Below are 17,405 nucleotides of genomic sequence, written 5' to 3'. Positions count from 1 at the left end.
CATATATTTTAATGAAAGTACATTTTCTTGATATTTCACAGTTAACACTTTTGCATTAAGATGATTATTTTCACAAATTCTACAAACTTGTTAAAAGTTCTGAGCACTTTAAAATGCAAATATTAATGCTGGTATTTTGATATTAAGTGAAAAAACACTGGCATCTTTTTGCTCTAGAGTCACTTTATCGGGTTTTCTCACCACTGTCCCTCGCCCTGCCCTTCAGTACTTTCAGCTTTGATTGAGTGCATTGCATTGAATTTACAGATTGATTAAGGCTGGTTGGACAAGAACAAAATCTGGCTTCCCATGTAACCCCAGCTTTCAGTGGGCATTTTATTTATTTTTAAGACTAGCTTGACATTTTTCTGTTAGACTTGAGTTGCTTATGGGTACAGGATTATTTTTCCACTTTTTAAAATTAGTTTATACATGTATAAGGAAGCTGTTAATTTGTTTAATTTTGTAATTGCCCTCTTTGTTTAGTTTTTCATTTGGTTTTGTTAGTTTTCCTAGCTATACAATAATCATAATAAAATCTCCTCTTTAAATATATTTTTAAACCTGAATACATGGCTTAGTTTTTCTAAAACTTTGTTAAATGTTTTACTATTGTTTATTAATAATAGTTTTTTAAAACTATAAATGTTACATGTTTTCATTTTTATTTTTCTTTCCTCAAAGAAAATAGTTTTATGATTGCTTATCTTCAATTCCTTTCATAATAGCTGTCATGGCAAGCATCCTTGTTTTGTTACTAGACTTCAGTGAGAATACTTCTAATTTTTGCCTTACAGGCTTAATGTATTATGTGTGTATATAAAATCTTTATCATAATATACAACTTCATGTGTATTATATGGTTTGTCTTTCTTCAAAATATTGGTACTATACCCACCTCTATTTTATTGGGATTCTCTTTCCTTTTAATCTGGAGTGTATATTGCACTTTTTTAAATAGCTGCATTTCTTCTATTTTGAAAAATTTTTTGGCCTTGCCTTGAGGCATGCAGGATCTTAGTTCCTTGACCAGGGATTGAACTTGCACCCTTTGCAGTGGAAGCACCAAGTCTTAACCACTGGACTGCCAGGGAAGTCTCTGTATTGTCATTTTATGAAAAAATGTCAACAATAAAAATGAATGCCCTTTCTCACTTGATCTCAATGTGATGTTAGTGCGAAAGATTGAGCCGCTCTCATGTGGAAGAGTGACACCTTTTAAGTTTACTGTTGGATTGTATTTGTTGTGTTGTTGTTTTGTCACCCAGTTGTGTCCAACTCTTTGTGACCCCATGCACTGCAGCACGTCCTGTCCCTCATCACCTTCCAGAGCTTGCCCAAGTTCATGTTCATTGCATCAGTGATACCGTCCAGCCATCTCATCCTCTGACGCCCTCTTCTCCTTCTGCCCTCAATCTTTCCCAGCATTGTGGACTTTTCCAATGAGTCGTCTGTTCGCATCGTATGATCAAAATACTGGAACTTGTGCTTCATCATCAGTCTTCCAGTGACTATTCAGGGTTAATCTCCTTTAAGATTGACTGGTTTGGTCTCCTTGCTGTCCAAGAGACTTTCAGGAGCCTTCTCCAGCACCACAGTTCGAAGGCATCAGTTCTTTGGTGCTCTGCTTTCTTTATGGTCCAGGTCTCAATACCACTGGTAGACGTGACCACTGGGAAAACCATAGCCTTGACTATACAGACCTTCACCGGCAGAGTAAGGTCTCTCCTTTTCAACACACTGTCTAGGTTTGTCATAGCTTTCCTGCCGAGAGGCAGTTGTCTTCTGATTTTGTGGCTGCAGTCACCATCCGCAGTGATTTTGGAGCCCAAGAAGAGGAAATCTATCACTACTTCCACCTTTTTTTCCCTTTCTGTTTGCCATGCAGTAATGGGGGGGTGGATGCCATGATCTTAGTTTTTTAATATTTATTCTTAAGCCAGTTCTTTCTCTCTACTCATTCACCCTCGTCAAAAGGCCCTCTAGTTCCTCTTTGCTTTCTGTCATTCGAGTATGTCATCCGCATATCTGAGGTTGTAGATGTTTCTCCCACCTATCTTGATTTCAGCTTGTAACTTACCCAGCCCGGTATTTCTCATGATGTGCTCAGCATATAGGCTAAACAGAGTGACAGCCGACAGCCCTGTTACAATCTTTTCTCAACCTTGAACCAATTAGTTGTTCCATACAGGGTTCTAACTGTTGCCTCTTGTATTCACTAGTATTTTATTTTAGAAAGGCTGTATAGCATAGAGGTTAAGTGCCCTAGCCTCTCTTTAATCTAACTTCTCTGGGTCTGTTTCCTCAGCTGTAAAGTGAAGATGGCAAATATTCTCAGCTCATAGGCAGGTCATGAGAATCACTCAGGAGGCACTAGTACTAATGTGATGGATGCACAGGTGTTTAAACGACTTGCTCCCTTCTGTGGCTGTTACCCTTCCTGCCTGTGATCTAGCCAACTAACAGGGTCCTGTGTGGCAAAAAAGAGGGGCTCTAGGAAGATTCCTACATAGCTGAGGTCTGGCATGCTTCTGATGGGTTAGTGACTGTTCTGGACCTGCTGTTAAAGGTCTGTCTCCAGCTCATCAGATTGCTTTGAGAGTAAATGAGTTGATTTATGTAATTGCCCATCAGAGACCAGTGTCTAGGATATAGTAAATACTATGTTAGTGTTTGCTGTTCAGAATTTTTGTCAGAGTATCCTTTGTGCTGTCTATGCACAACTGGCTCCATGAAATGTAGAAAACTTTCGTTTCTAGATCAGTTCAGTTCAGTCGCTCAGTCGTGTCTGACTCTTTGTGACCCCATGAACTGCAGCACGCCAGGCCTCCCTGTCCATCAACAACTCCCAGAGTTTCTGGATATACTTTAATAAAGGAATTACCTTTCAGATTTTTACAGTGAACATGTCCAGTACTGGTAGAGTGGTTGGACAGATAACTTAGTTTTTTGGAGGTTATTGAAGTATTTACTTTCTAATTCTACTTGATTCCAATTGACAATTTGTATTTTCCAAGAAAACCATTTATCTACATTTTAACATTTAGTAACTTAAACATTTACTGGAAGCTTATTTTGGTTTCCTCTATTGTTTTATTCCTTCTTTTTCAGTTTTAATTTTATATATATATTTTTTAGTCTAGCTAATGGTTTGTTTGTTTGGAATTTTTCTTCCCTTCAAATGCAGCTCCTAGGTTTTAGAGTTAAACTTACTAGCTTCTGTTTTCTAATTGAGTAACTTATAAATTTCTTTAACTACTTTATTCTGCTTTTTAACATTGCAGTATAGTTGGTACACAGGACTTTCTCCTGTACAGCAAAGCGACTCAGTTATACACACATACAGATGCTTTTGTTTATGTTCTTTTCCATTATGATTTACCCCATAATGGCAGTCGTGTCTGACTGCGAACCCATGGACTGTAGCCCACCAGGCTCCTCAGTCCATGGAATTCTCCAGGCAAGAGTACTGGAGTGGGTTGCCATTTCCTTCTCCAGGGGACTTTCCCCACCCAGGAATTGAACGCAGCTCTCCCGCACTGCAGGCAGGCGTTTTACTGTCTGAGCCAGCAGGGAAGCCAGTTGATCCCGTCACATGGTGTGTATACAGTGTTCTTAGCTCGGTCATGTCCCACTCTTTGCAGCCCCATGGACTGTAACCCACGAGGCTCCATGGGGTTTCCCAGGCAAGAATACTGAAGTGGGCTGCCATTCCCTTCCCCAGGGGATCTTCCCCACCCAGAGATGGAACCCAGGTCTCCTGCATTGCAAGCTGATTCTTTACCGCTGAGCCACTAGGGTTCTGTACAGTAGGATTCTGTTATTCATCCCTTCTGTACGAAGCTGCTCACTGGGAGGGCGACTCCTCCCAGTTTCCCTCCTCCTTTCCTTCTCTCTGTCCTTTTTTTTAAGTTCTATTTATTTTCTAACCTTGAGTTGGATGCTTATTATTTAATTTTAATTCTTTGTCAGTTGATAGGATTTATTTAGTCTGCGGATCTTCCTCTTGAGTATAGCTTTGTGTATCAAAGGTTTTTTTTTTAAATATAGGTAGTTTTTATAATTGTTTGTTATTAGATTAATCTGTATTAATTTTAATATCCATCTTTGAATGGAGTAGTTTAGGGAGAGATAGTACATAAATGGTCAAGGCTCTTCCACTAAGGGGAAGAGCCTTGACCATTTGTTTCATTTTCAGATTTCATGGTCTCTATTGTTTTCTACCTTTGTAAATTTCTACATGTTATGGCCTAATTAGATGATCAGTTTTTATAAACTGTTACATAGGAATTTGATCACATCATATGTTCACCCATTTTGTCTGTTTGATTTTTAAGAACTGAAATGGTGATTGCCTTCTACTATATATCCATATATATGTGTATATGATATTGGGGATGAGAGAGAGGAGGTTTGGTGTATATAGTTTTATATCTTCTTTATAGATTGTGATCTTGAGCATTCTGAAAAGTGACCATTTTTGCTACGTTAATGTTCTACTTTGAATCCAGTTGATGAGTGTTTATACTTGTCTGGTATACTTCTGTCTAACCTTTTACTGTTAACCTCTCCAAGTTCTTGTTTTAGATTTGTCTCATGTAGACTTCATGTAGTTGGATAAAGAAAGGTTAGTTTTTTAAGACCCAATCTGAGATGCTTTTAATCATTTACATTAATGTTGTATGTTTGATTTTGCTTCTTTAATACTGTTCATTGCCTGTTTTTTGTTGATTTTTCTTTTTTCTTCCTTAAACTACATGGCTTCTTTTCTTTCCTTTCTCTCATTTTCTCAGTTATATACTGTATTTTATTATGTCTGAGGTACCGTTGATTGTAGGATGCCTTATTTAGACAACCATTAACATGGTTAAACTCTGTTAAAGAAACTGTGACATGACATTGATTGTAATATGCATGCTGATTTCAGATATTCTAAAATGTGAAAAAATAAAGTACATCTTAGGATAGATGAAATATGGTAATTTATAGTTCTGTGGCTATTACAAAGCTGCAGCTTTAATATACTTAAATCTATTATGTTTATCAAATAGATTTTTCTGTTTGAGGAATGGTTGTTTAAATGCTCTATTCTCAGAATTCTTGTATGTTTAAAAATGTTGGCAGCTTTCACAAATGAAGTTATATTTTGGCTGGTTATAGAATTTTTGAGCTATGTTACCTTCCCCTTAATACCCAGTGGACATTACTCCATTATCTTCTGGCATCTCGGGTTACTCTAGAGAAGTCTGGGGCCAGCCTGACTTTTTTTTTCCCTTTGTAGGTGACCTACTTCTGCCTGGGTATTGGTAGAATTCTTTCTTTATCCTTGAAGTTCAGTAACTTCATCAGGATATATCTCGGTCTTGGTGTGATTCTCTATTACATTTTCCTGTTACATGGTAAGCCATTTCAATCTGTGACTCAGGAATATTTTCTTATATATTTTGTAATATGCTTTCATTTTTATTTTTCTTTCCTCAAAGGACATCAGCTTTATGATTGTTCACCTTCATTTCCTGTCTTCTGTATTATTTTTCTAAATGCTTCCTTCATTCTATTCTGCTGTGTTCTAGAAAATTTTCCTTGAGATTATCTTTCATTTTATAAATTTGTTTTTATCAATATCAGGTCTGCTACTTCCTTTATACGAAGGAGTTTTCATGGTGCCAGTGGCTTGTGCACTTTATTCAGATTTATTTATGTCTGTGAGCTACCCTTGCAACTTGTCTCGTTTATTTCCCTCTTTAAAAAAACCTTTACTTCTTGTGGTAAAAGCAAATAAAACCACATTGTTTTTTGAGAAGATGGATGGGTAAAACCAGTTGCAAAGCAGCTAATATCAAAATTTATTCTCAAAGAACACAAAAACAAGTGATTAGTGAAATTGTTTTATCAAAACATGCTGTTAAATGAGCTTTATTAATGGCATGAAATATGGAAAAACCGTTATTCATTTGCAGGCTCAAAGACGTTTCTTTCTGCGGTTGGATAAGCTTCTTTTGTACTCAGTAGAAATCTGTTTTACCATGTGTGCTTTTGTGTGTGTGAGGGAAAAGTGTTCGAGGATTTTTCTTATTAATCATTGAAAAATCTGTTGAAGATTTTTTCTTCAGTCAGTGAGTTGTAATGTAGACTAGAAAAAAATTCACTGAAAAAGAAAATCATGACTGACAGGCTCTGTCATCCATATGTGCCACAGTGAAGACCTGCTATGTGAATGTTGCGGGAATGCTAACTTGCTCTTTGTTTTATTCTGAAGAAATGAAGGTGATCAACAGTGTGCCCCTTGATCTCCATTTGGGGTTGAAGGAAACAGTGAAAATTGGGACTATGTGCAAATTGTGGTTACTCGAGCATGAGACTTTCACTGTGACTTATTAAGAAAAGGTACAAGACTTGTTCACTTTCAAGTGTCTTTGTTGTTTAGGGAGTAGGTTCTCCCCCCAACCCCTTTTTTTAAAAAATCGTGGCTGAGATACCAGCATTTTTATTGTTACTGTTGATGTTAACAAAGGTTATTTTAATTATTTCAGTGGACTTGCACAGTCAGTATGACTCAGTATGCCAGCAACACACTCAGTATTGTGAATGACCTGAATTTACTACTTCAGCGTCTAAATCATAGCTTATCCTTATAATTGAAATTATCAGAACGTCTTAAAGGTTCCAGACTGTTGTGCTTTTGCCAATAGTGTGGTATCTTCATAAGATGTTACATATGTTTTAACTAATCTATTCATTCAAATTTACAGAGGACCTGCTACATGTCAGGAACTGTAACAGGTGCTGGACTACAGCAGTAAACAGATAAGAATCCATGTTCTTTTAGAGCATGCATTCTTGTGGAAGTGGGGGAGATAAATTTAAGAGAAAGTTGTATGCTCTGGGAGAAGTAAAATGGAATAAAGTAGGAAGTATGAAGAATAAAAGGGGATGATAATATAATAAGGAGTAAGGGGATAAAATAGGGAATACAGCATAAGAGTGTGGGGGTTATAATTTAAACTAGGATGACGTTTGAGTAATTGAATTAGCTGAGGATGGGAATTGTCCAGAGGCTACAGCAAACACAAAGGCCCTGAAGTGGAGACAGACTTGAATGTCAGGAAGATGAAGGGGAGCAGTTAGCCAAATGAAGGTAGAAGGTTGGATAATTCTAAAGGACCTTTTAGGCAGTTATGCAGGCTGTTCATTAGCCTGAGCCAGAACTCAAAGCCGTTGGAGTTGTGACATGATCAGAATTCACAGTTCAACAGGACCCTTCTGGATGCTGGGTTGAGAATAGACAGCAAGGAGACACCTCACAGCACCCTGGGAAACACTGTTAAGTAAACATTTATAACTGAACCAAAAGCGTCATCAATAATATCCCTATTTTATCTTCCCTTTTTATTAGGAAAAAGAAATGTTATTTTATGTCCCACTAGATCTGTTTCATGACTGTATAACTTATGGTTGAAAAACACTTTTAAATGAGACGCAGCCTCTGCCTTGGTGGGAAGGAAGTAGAAGTAGGGTGCTGCATATTAAAGGAAAACGAACAAAGTATAAAGTGGAAAAGGATGAAAACTTAAAATCAATACTATATTCACGCTTAGCTTAAAAAATTAAGTAATCAAATATCAGTGATACAAAAGGCCTAATAATGAAGAGCCCCACTCCCCCAGAGGCAACTACTTTGAAAGAAACTTTTTTGGTTCAGATTTCCTGGGGCTTAACTCCATGTTCTAAATAATATGCTTATAGTGTTTATTTTTTGGTTTATCAACTTTAGACATTCTCTGTTGACTTCTTGCTATGACAGATGTTTTCAGTCCCACTTCTCACTACTGACCTTCCTCGTACGACGGTCACAGAACGGGCGCCTCTCTGGGGTTCTGCCCAGAAGATTAGCCTTCCTCGGCCGCCGCTCCCCCTCTGTGAGTATTCTGCTCTCTCCCTCCACCGTGCCTAATCAGTTCACGTTCCTCCATCCGTCCTCCATCTTTTCAGAACCATGGGCAATCCACCTAGGCATTTTTAAAATATCTTTAAAAAGCGTATTTTTTTAAACTATAAAACTAAACAAAAAGTTATTTTAAAATTTCTTTAGAGAAGCTTATCCAGTTAAGCGAAGGAGAAAGGATAGACGTGTTCATGCCGGCACCTTGAGCTGGAGACTAGACTAGATGTGGAGGGTTAGGTCAAGTTCTTTGGCTTCATTTAAAACGCATGTGGTGTATATGTTTTTAAGAGGTATATTTAACAGTATTTATCTTTCAAAAACAAATTATAAATATTTTCCTATGTTGGGAAGTACTTTTTCAAAGTATTTAAAATTGATATTTAGCATTCTTTCATATGTAAATACCATAGGATTCCCTGAATTTTTTATTTTAGGTTGTTTTTGTATTACAAATTATTTAAATTATAGCTAATGCTGCTGTGGATTTTCTTATGAAAAAATGTTTACATATAATCTATTTATTATTTCTTTTAGGATAAATATCTAGATGTGGTCATTGCTGAATCAAAGAAGATAAACATTTTGGGGGGGGTTCTTTTTTTTCTGTTTTGTTGAGATAGGATAGATATACAGTGCTGTATAAGTTTAAGGTATATAGCATAATAACTTAATATATTGTGAAATGCTTACTACAAACATTCATCATGTTATACAGTTACTCCAGTTTTTTTCCCTTCTGATGAGAATTTTTAGAATTTACTCTTTAGCAACTTTCAGAAGTATACCAATACATCAGTGTTAGCTTTAGTCGTGTTGTACGTTACACCCCCAGTACTTAATTTATCTTATAACTGGAAGTTTGTATCTTTTTGAGGTTCTTAACAAATATCACCTAGAAGGTAATAGTCCCACTATCACTGTATTAAAATTCCATTTTTTATTACGTTCTTATTATTAGAGACTTCTAAAAAAGGCTTGATTCTGCTAGGTAAAAAGAATATTTTAAAAACTTCCAATAAAATCGAATGCTTCTTGACAGTTTTGAATTGTATGTGTGGAGAGGAGGAGAGGCTTGTTTTAAAGGTTTATAAGAGTAGTTGTTTGTCTTTCTTTTTTTGACCACACTGAGTGGTTTGCAGGATCTTAGTTCCCCAACCAGGGATTGAACCCAGGCCCTGGCAGTGAAAAGTGTGGAGTCCTGACCATTGGACCACTGGGGAATTCCCAGTACCTCTGTAAATTTTTATGGCGCTCTTTTTCAGTTGTCCAATTAATTAGGCTTTCTTTGTGTTTTCTTTGACACTTAGAATATTTCCTGTTCCTAAAATCAGATAAGACTGGAAATTTGAAGATGGCTCTGAAATGGGTAGGGTTGGGGGGGAGAAACTTTTGAAAATATGCAATTAGAAACACTTGGCCTTCAGCTTGTATTGAGAAAAATCTATTATGATTTAGATTTCAAATTGTTTCTGCTTCTAAATATGATCAATTGCCTTGTGCTATAAAATGTTAAATTATTAAATCTGTCTATCAAAGGACAGCATATATACGAGATGTTATTAGTACTAGTAATTCTGTGCTTGGGTAATCTGGCTAAACTAGTCTTTCCACAAAGGGCATAATGCTTAAGCTTTCTTTTAGTGAGTCATGGAATGTTACCAGGGAATTTGTCACTATTTGGCATAATTCCATTAGGAACTTCTGCTGGCAATAGTTTAGTCCTTTTTGGGGAAAAATTAATTTCATTTTAGACAAAAAGAACTTTACTGACTTTTTAAGCTATTTAAAAGTAGCATTGTAACATTTTATAAAACAAACATTTTTTTTAAAGAAAGCCCTTAAAAAGGCCTAAATGGCAGTGCACCAGACTTTGTAGTAAAAGTTATACTAGGAAAAGAAAGATTGATTTATGAATTGACTACAGAAGATAGATCAGTGTTATTTTTGAAGGAATCCCTATTTTCTGAGGTTATTGAAATCCTTAATCATGATAAAAATGCCTTGAATTTTCACGAATCTTTAAGCTATAGAAATTCCTATTCATGAGCAGTGGATTAATTGGAGAGAGAGAGAGAGAAAATGTCAGTCTCTTTTCACCCGAAAGCAATTATTTACGGTTTTGTTGTATTTTTTTCTTCCAACCTTTTTAATATATTTCATAGTCATGTGTTACTGTACTTAGTAATATACATATTTTTCATTTTACTACACTGGTGTCTTCACTTTCATTTTTAATGTGGCACTAGATCCCTATGGGAGACCTGGGTTTGATCCTTGGGTTGGGAAGATCCCCTGGAGAAGGGAACTGCTACCCACCCCAGTATTCCAGCATGGAGAATTCCATGGACTGTATAGTCCATGAAGTCGTAAAGAGTTGGACACGACTGAGTGACCTTCACTTTCACTTTCACTTTCGCAGCCCACCTAGCGGCAATCACATAATTTTTTGTTTAGACTATGTTTTGAAAAAGTTTAATTAAATTCCAGTTTTTCATGTAGGTGCTTAGATTTCCTTTATAAATTTGAGTAAATATGTTAGTGGTTTTGGAGTTGTCTCACAGATTCTTTACCTCAAGCTGATAACTGTAGCAGGAGGTGGTGGTGGGGCGGGGGCAGCCAGTGACGTAGAGGAGTGAAACTGGAAGCAAAGAAACATCCTTTTATCTTGTTTCACCCTCTTCCCCTCTCTCCAGTAGTCTGGGTGCAAACCAGTGAATTCAGATCACAATCTTTAGCTTTACTGTACTCTTGTTAGCTAAATATTTGTTAATTCTCTTGGCATTTATTATGCCCATCAGAGCTTTTTGGTATGTGTAAGGTACTAAAGTGCTTTGCCCAAAAAACAAAAAATCAGTATATCAATATTTTGAAGAACATAAAATAGTTGCAACTTGTATATTTATTTAAATAATTTGTGAAAAGTATTTCTAATTTTTTTTTTTTAATTTAAATGAAGACTAGTTTATCTTCCTGTTCTAGTTCTCAATTGGGAGAACCAGACTAGCCATTACTTTTCTAGTCTAGGCCTCAAGTTCCCACTCCATAAAAATGATGACTTGCAATTTGATATCCCTCACAAACCCATGAAGTCTGTTTGGTGATCCATTTGGAGTTGTTTTTCATATATATGTTGTTAACAGTGAGAATGAGGGTTTTGGGTTACTTGAAGCTCACGCAGACTGAAATGGCCCTTCATTTAGGAGAAGCTCCACAGAAAACAAGGGAGAAAGGGGTTCACACAAAGGAAAAGAAGGGCAGATTTGTTTCCAAAGGTCACTATTAAGACAAGGGTAGCAAATGTCTTTCATCTTGTGTTTTTTTGGCTGGAGTGGCTCCTAAATACTGTATTAAGAAAATTTGGGTTCCATGACTGGTTGTTAATGGTGCCTTCCTTGAGTGTGGATCACATCCAAGGTGTGAGAGTGATTAAGAACAATGATATCCTCAATCTGTACATAAGGATCTGTCACACAAAGTGGTTAAGAGGATGACTGGTTTCTATTTGAGGTGTTCCACGTTGATCTCATTTGTATATTTGGACTTTTTTGTGTTGTGATAAAATACATATAACATAAAATTGATCATTAAAACCATTTTTAAGTGTATAGTTCAGTGGCATTAAGTTTATGCACACTGCTTAGTTACCATCACCACTGTTTCCAAAACCTTTTCATCATCTCCAATTGAAAAAACTCTGTACCCACTCAACAGTTTAACCCATTCTTGGCCTTCCACTAGCCCCTAGTAACCACCATTCTACTTTCTGTCTCTATGAGTTTGACTACTCCAGAAACCTTGTAAGAATCACAAATAATTTGTCCTTTTGTGTCTGGCTTGTCTCACCTTGATCTTTTCCAGGTTCATCTGTATTGTAGCATATTTTCAGAATTTCTTTTTTAAAGACTGATACTCCAGTATATGTATATACTATATGTTGGTGTTCCCTTTCCTTTTGGTTTTAATATCCAAGTAATTTTGTTGCCAAATCTAATGTCATGAAGATTTCCCTCTGTGTTTTCTCCTAAGAATTTTAGAGTTTTAGCTTTAGGTCTTTGATTCATTTTGAATTAATTTTTGCATCTGATGTGTGGAAAGAGTCCAGTTTTCATTTTTCTGCATGTGGATATCCAATTTTTCCCCATACCATTGGTTGGAAAGACTGTCCTTTCCACATTGAATGGTCTTGACACCCTTGGTGGAAATCATTTGACTATGTATACAAGGGTTTTTTTTTTTTTTTTCCTGAGCTCTTATTTTATTCTGTTGATCTCTTTGTGTTTTTATGCCAGCACTGAACTGTTTTGATTATGACAGCTTTGTAATAAGTTTTGAAATTAGAAAATAGGAGTCCTCCAACTTTGTTCTTTAAGATTGTTCGAGGAAAAGATTCAGTTGTTCAAAGGTTTCTCTCTTTTTGAAATTTTTAAATTTCAATTTAAATTTCAATTTAAGTTCTCAATCTGTTTCTAATGTTTGTCTTTTTTATTCTTAAACTGTATAGTCACATCTATAGAACAGTGTATTTTGTGTGTGATGTATGTAATATAAAACATGTGTGGTTTAAAGGGTTGTTATAAAGCAAGGTGTAGTTACTATGTTGGTGAAGAAATAGTTGTGTAAAGTCTTAAAACAATTAAACTAGAGCATGGCCAATCAAGTGATTCTGTCAGCTGAAGTCAGAAAACAGAACTGTGTTTCTCAGGGTGTACTAGGAAGAATACTGCATTGGGGGTGTGTGTGTAGGGAATTGGAGCCCTGGGGACACAGGAGGACAGGATTTCCTAGAGCCTGGTGGTGTAGGGAAAGTAGGGAATCTTTGAGTGTCTAAATCTGAAAATACTAAATTTGTAGTTTGTTTTGTCCAGGATTAAGAGGGGATGGGATTAAAAGTAATGTAGCTAGAAAGCAGTGCCTATTAAAGCTGAGTCATAATGTAATAAGAATGAAGCTATTTTGAAACAGAGTAAGTTGATCTGGTTGGAACACTAATCACTACTGTCAAAACACCAAGCTCTTTACATAGTCAAAGTCAAGTGTGGTTGTGTATCCAGTTGGATAGCCTAGATTTAAATGTCTTTTTGGCAAACTGTGATGGTAAGTACTTAATAATTATTTAATATGTTTAGTATGGTTCTTATTTAAAACTATGCAGTTTATACTCAGGGTTCATATGCTTTAGCTTTTTTTATAGAAGTTTTTGTTTCTTCCTTCCCCCAAATAAATGGTTCCCTTTGAACCTCTTAAAATACAGTTGAGCTATAAGGACAAACAGAATTCATATCTAAAATGTGGCAAATTCACTAATAGAAAAATACTAGGGAGCACAGATGAGAAGGTTAGTACATTTGGTAAGGTTTATAGGAGGATCTGGGGCTTCCTAGGTGGCACAGTGGTAAAGAATCCACTTGCCTGTGTAGGAAGTACAAGAGACACGGGTTTGGTCCCAGGGTTGGGAAGATCCCTTGGAGTAAGAAATGGCAACCTGCTCCAGTATTCTTGCCTGGAAAATCCCATGGACAGAGGAGCCTGGCTGGCTATAGTCCATGGGGTTGCAAAGAGCACAACTTAGGTAAAGGTTTGAGGAGGTGTTTAAGGCATGATGGTGAGATATACCAGAAAGTGAATTAATAGCAATATATCACTGCTGCTTCCACATAATCACACCTGTTATTCTCCTTTCTGGAAGAAAGCTTGGAATGGAACTGGAATAGCCTACTGCCTAGATTTATTTTTTTCCCTATGGCAAGGGTATGGGGCCGGAGACTGGGCCTACTTAGAAGAAATAGAAGAATCAGAAATCACAATGTGTTAATATGCATTTGTGAGTTAGAACATCTTACATTTATGTTACCAATTCCAGTTTTTACTTTGTGCACTGCTGTTTTTGTGTCTGTAATATAAATCTACTTATATGTGTGCTAAAGGCAAATTAAAGCTGGTCACATGTTAGTGATCCCCCGTCATTCTAGTAGCTGCATTTCTGTGTAGACGCAGCTGTCATTCTTATTTTTATGACTTCTCTTTGGTGGGGGCACACCATGCCACATGTGGTATCTCAGTTCACCCACCAGGGATCAAACCCACACTCTCTGCAGTGGAATTGTGGAGTTTTAACCACTGGATTGCCAGGGAAGTTCCCTTCTATGACTTCTGTGATTCATGTCTTGCTTAGTCCAACCAAAAAAAAGTTTGTTAAACTAAGTTATTTTTGTAATATTTACATTATATATAAATATGATATAAGTCTTAGATTTATTTCCCTCTCCCCTCATGGACAATTCTATAAATTCCCAAAGAGCTTCCTTTTCTCTAGCATGATCTAGCAATCTATTTATTCTGGTACATATCCCTCTTTATTTTAGTTACGCTATTGTAAAAATTGTAAAGCTTTCTGTATCATTTTGAGCCTGTGTCCAATATCAAAATCTGACAGTGCACAGAAATACTCTGGACCAATCCCAGTTATAGATGCCAGCATCTTCAGTGATATCTTAGAGGTTGAAATCAACACACTAGTAAAGACTACTGCTGCTGCTAAGTCATTTCAGTCGTGTCCAACTATGTGCGACCCCATCCCTGGGATTCTCCAGGCAAGAACACTGAAGTGGGTTGCCATTTCCTTCTCCAATGCATAAAAGTGACAAGTGAAAGTGAAGTTGCTCAGTCATGTCTGACTCTTCTCGACCCCATGGTCTGCAGCCTACCAGGCTCCTCCGTCCATGGGATTTTCCAGGCAAGAGTACTGGAGTGGGGTGCCATTGCCTTCTCCATAGTAAAGACTACTGGGATTCTATTTAGGATTGTTAAGATAATGTGTTCCTATTACTATTATATTAATTCATTAAGGAAGACACAGTCCCATGATTGTGGATCACTAATAATATATGTTGAAAAGACATTTGAAAAAGTTGGGCTTCCATCCTTTACCCTTAAAAGCAAACCAGGTTAGGACTGGTCCAGTGGTTAGGACTTCATACTTCCTGTGCTTACCTGTTCTTCATTTATGAGAAAGAGTATGAAAGGACTTTCTGCTTAGAGTACAAGTAAGCACAAGATGGATATGAATTTTCATAATTAAAAGCTAAATTTGACTAAGCTGTCAACATTCAGATTGATAATACACTAATATATAGATTTTTAAATTTTTAATGTGACAGAATTAAGGACATAGCAAGAGAATTTTTGACTCTTGCACGCTAGCATGTAATAAGATTTGTATAATGAATCATTGGCTTATTACTTAAGTAAATGATGAGAGTCTGAATGTTGTAAGTATCAGGTGCATTTGGCCCTAAATATCACACAGTCTTGTAACTTTGTGTTTAGAGTTTATCCTGGAAATGAGATGGCACGGGGATTACCACATGGTTCAATCAGTGTATTATTCTAACCTTCATCAGATGATATATGTCACTGCATCTCATTTCTCTAAGAAATTGTTTTCTGTCATTCTTTTCAAGCCATTGGGATGCAGTTAAGTCAAACTATTAGCATAGGAAACGTTTTCTATTCCTTAGAGGCCAGTTCTTTCCTTAGTTTGCTTTAATAACTACTTAATTTCCATCTAGGTGATCAGCGGCCATCTTCTTCTAGTCTTAGTGCTTCTTTCTTTTTCATTTTCTGGGTTTAAGTCTGCTTTTTTTTTTCCCCTGACTAAGTCCACTTTTTCCATGTATTGTTTTAGGGATGTGTTCTTCATGCAGTTGGAAATAGTCTGTTTTACCGTCTCTCAGTCATTTCATCTGAGTTTTATTTAATTTTTGTTTTTTAAGTTTCTATCATAAGCTTGCTCAGTCGTGTCTGACTCTTTGTGACCCCATGGACTGTAGCCTGCCAGGCTCTTCTGTCCATGGGATTTCTCAGGCAAGAATACCAGATTGGATTGCCATTTGCTTCTCTAGGGGATCTTCCTGACCCAGGGATCAAACCCAAATCTCCTGTGTCTTCTGCCTTGCAGCCAGATTCTTTACCGTCTGCCATTCACCAACTACTGGAGACTTTGAAATACTTGTGTGAGTGTATAGGCAAAGTTAACTTTTACTAAAGAAAAGGCTCACTGCCAATAAACTCTTATTTTCTCTTTACCTAAAACAAGCTTTCCCAATCATAAAAATCAGTATTATAGAAAATTTGGAGAAATGTAGGGAGTTTAATTTTTAATATTGGGATGCTTTCTTTCTAGGTGCTCTGTAGCCAATTTAGAAATTTATCTATGTGTATAACAAATAAAAGAATGGAACTATCAATTTGGGTGCTTTTCTTGGTAGATTTTAAGGTGAGTCAAACACTTTATAAGGAAATGCTGTTATATGCAAATATGAAACCAAAGTCAGAATTCAGTGCCACAGTGGAAAGAAGCAGTGAATTTAGATTTCAGTGACCTTAAAGTCCAGGATCTACCAATGGCTACCTTTTAACTCTTGGGGGAAAAGTGGATTATTTAATAAAATGCCTTGGAACAACTGGTTTATCATACTGGGGCTAGGTGGAGGGGAACATGATTTATGTGTTTATGTTTACCTGAATTACAGAGGGCTTGGGATAGTTACTGAGTGCTGACTCATGGCGTGCCAGGTGCGCGGTTAGACTCTGTGCGTGAATATGTTCCTCAGACAGACCTTACGAAGTGTAGGCAGTGTTATCCTCAATTTACACATGAGGAGCCTGACCGTGGTCAAACAATTGGCCAAGAATTGAAATTAAAGATAAAATCATGAAGTAAAAGCTATCGAGAATATTATTTTAGTCTGGGCTTGAGGGAGGGAGGCTTTTTTCTAAGCAAGACAAACCAAAGAGCTAAGAAAAAGATTGACTTTTTATTTATTTTTTTTTTCTCTTTTTTTTTTCTTTTTATTTTTATTTTTTCAAAAATATGGAACGCTTCACGAATTTGCGTGTCATCCTTGCGCAGGGGCCATGCTAATCTTCTCTGTATCGTTCCAGTTTTAGTATATGTGCTGCCGAAGCGAGCACAAAGATTGACTTTTTAAAAAATTTGCACTCCTTGAACTTCTTAAATGAGAATTTAAAGAGGTAACACAAATCAAGAACATTTTAAAACAAAAATGGCAATTATAAAGAGCCATAATACTTATAAAGCTCACCCAAATCAATAAGAAAAAGCTGAATCACTTAATGTAAAAAAGAGGCAAAAAATACAAATAGGTAATGCATGTAGGGAGTTGTCAACAGGAAAAGGATACTATCCAAGGCTGCAGAGAAATATATACCTATAGTGTTTCTGGAAATATAAATTGAACTTTTGATGGATGATATGTATGTTCCTTTGACTCACAATTTGACTTATAGGAGCTTAGATTCTAGGTAGTACTTCCACAGATGTACAGGACAGTACAGAAATGTTTTATGGCAGTATTATAAATGAATGAAGGGGGTAGAAACTGTCTAATGTTCATACCATACTTGAGTGACTAAGGTATAAAATGATACCTCATTTTCT

General features: G+C 36.5%; 1 protein-coding gene and 1 non-coding gene across 2 annotated transcripts in view; one reads left to right on the top strand and one right to left on the bottom strand.

Moving 5' to 3' along the window:
* The window catches only part of UBE2G1 (ubiquitin conjugating enzyme E2 G1), an 87,494-nt gene that overhangs the window by 33,221 nt on the left and 36,868 nt on the right, over positions 1-17,405 (top strand). The gene's annotated exons all lie outside the window — the stretch shown is intronic.
* Positions 16,812-16,918, bottom strand: LOC133058022 (U6 spliceosomal RNA). The gene has a single exon (XR_009693148.1). It is a non-coding gene; the product is annotated as a U6 spliceosomal RNA (small nuclear RNA).

Source organism: Dama dama, chromosome 5, assembly GCF_033118175.1.
Source record: "Dama dama isolate Ldn47 chromosome 5, ASM3311817v1, whole genome shotgun sequence".
Lineage (NCBI taxonomy): Eukaryota > Metazoa > Chordata > Mammalia > Artiodactyla > Cervidae > Dama > Dama dama.
The sequence above is the reverse complement of the archived record's forward strand: the minus strand, read 5'-3'. Positions and strand labels throughout refer to the sequence as shown.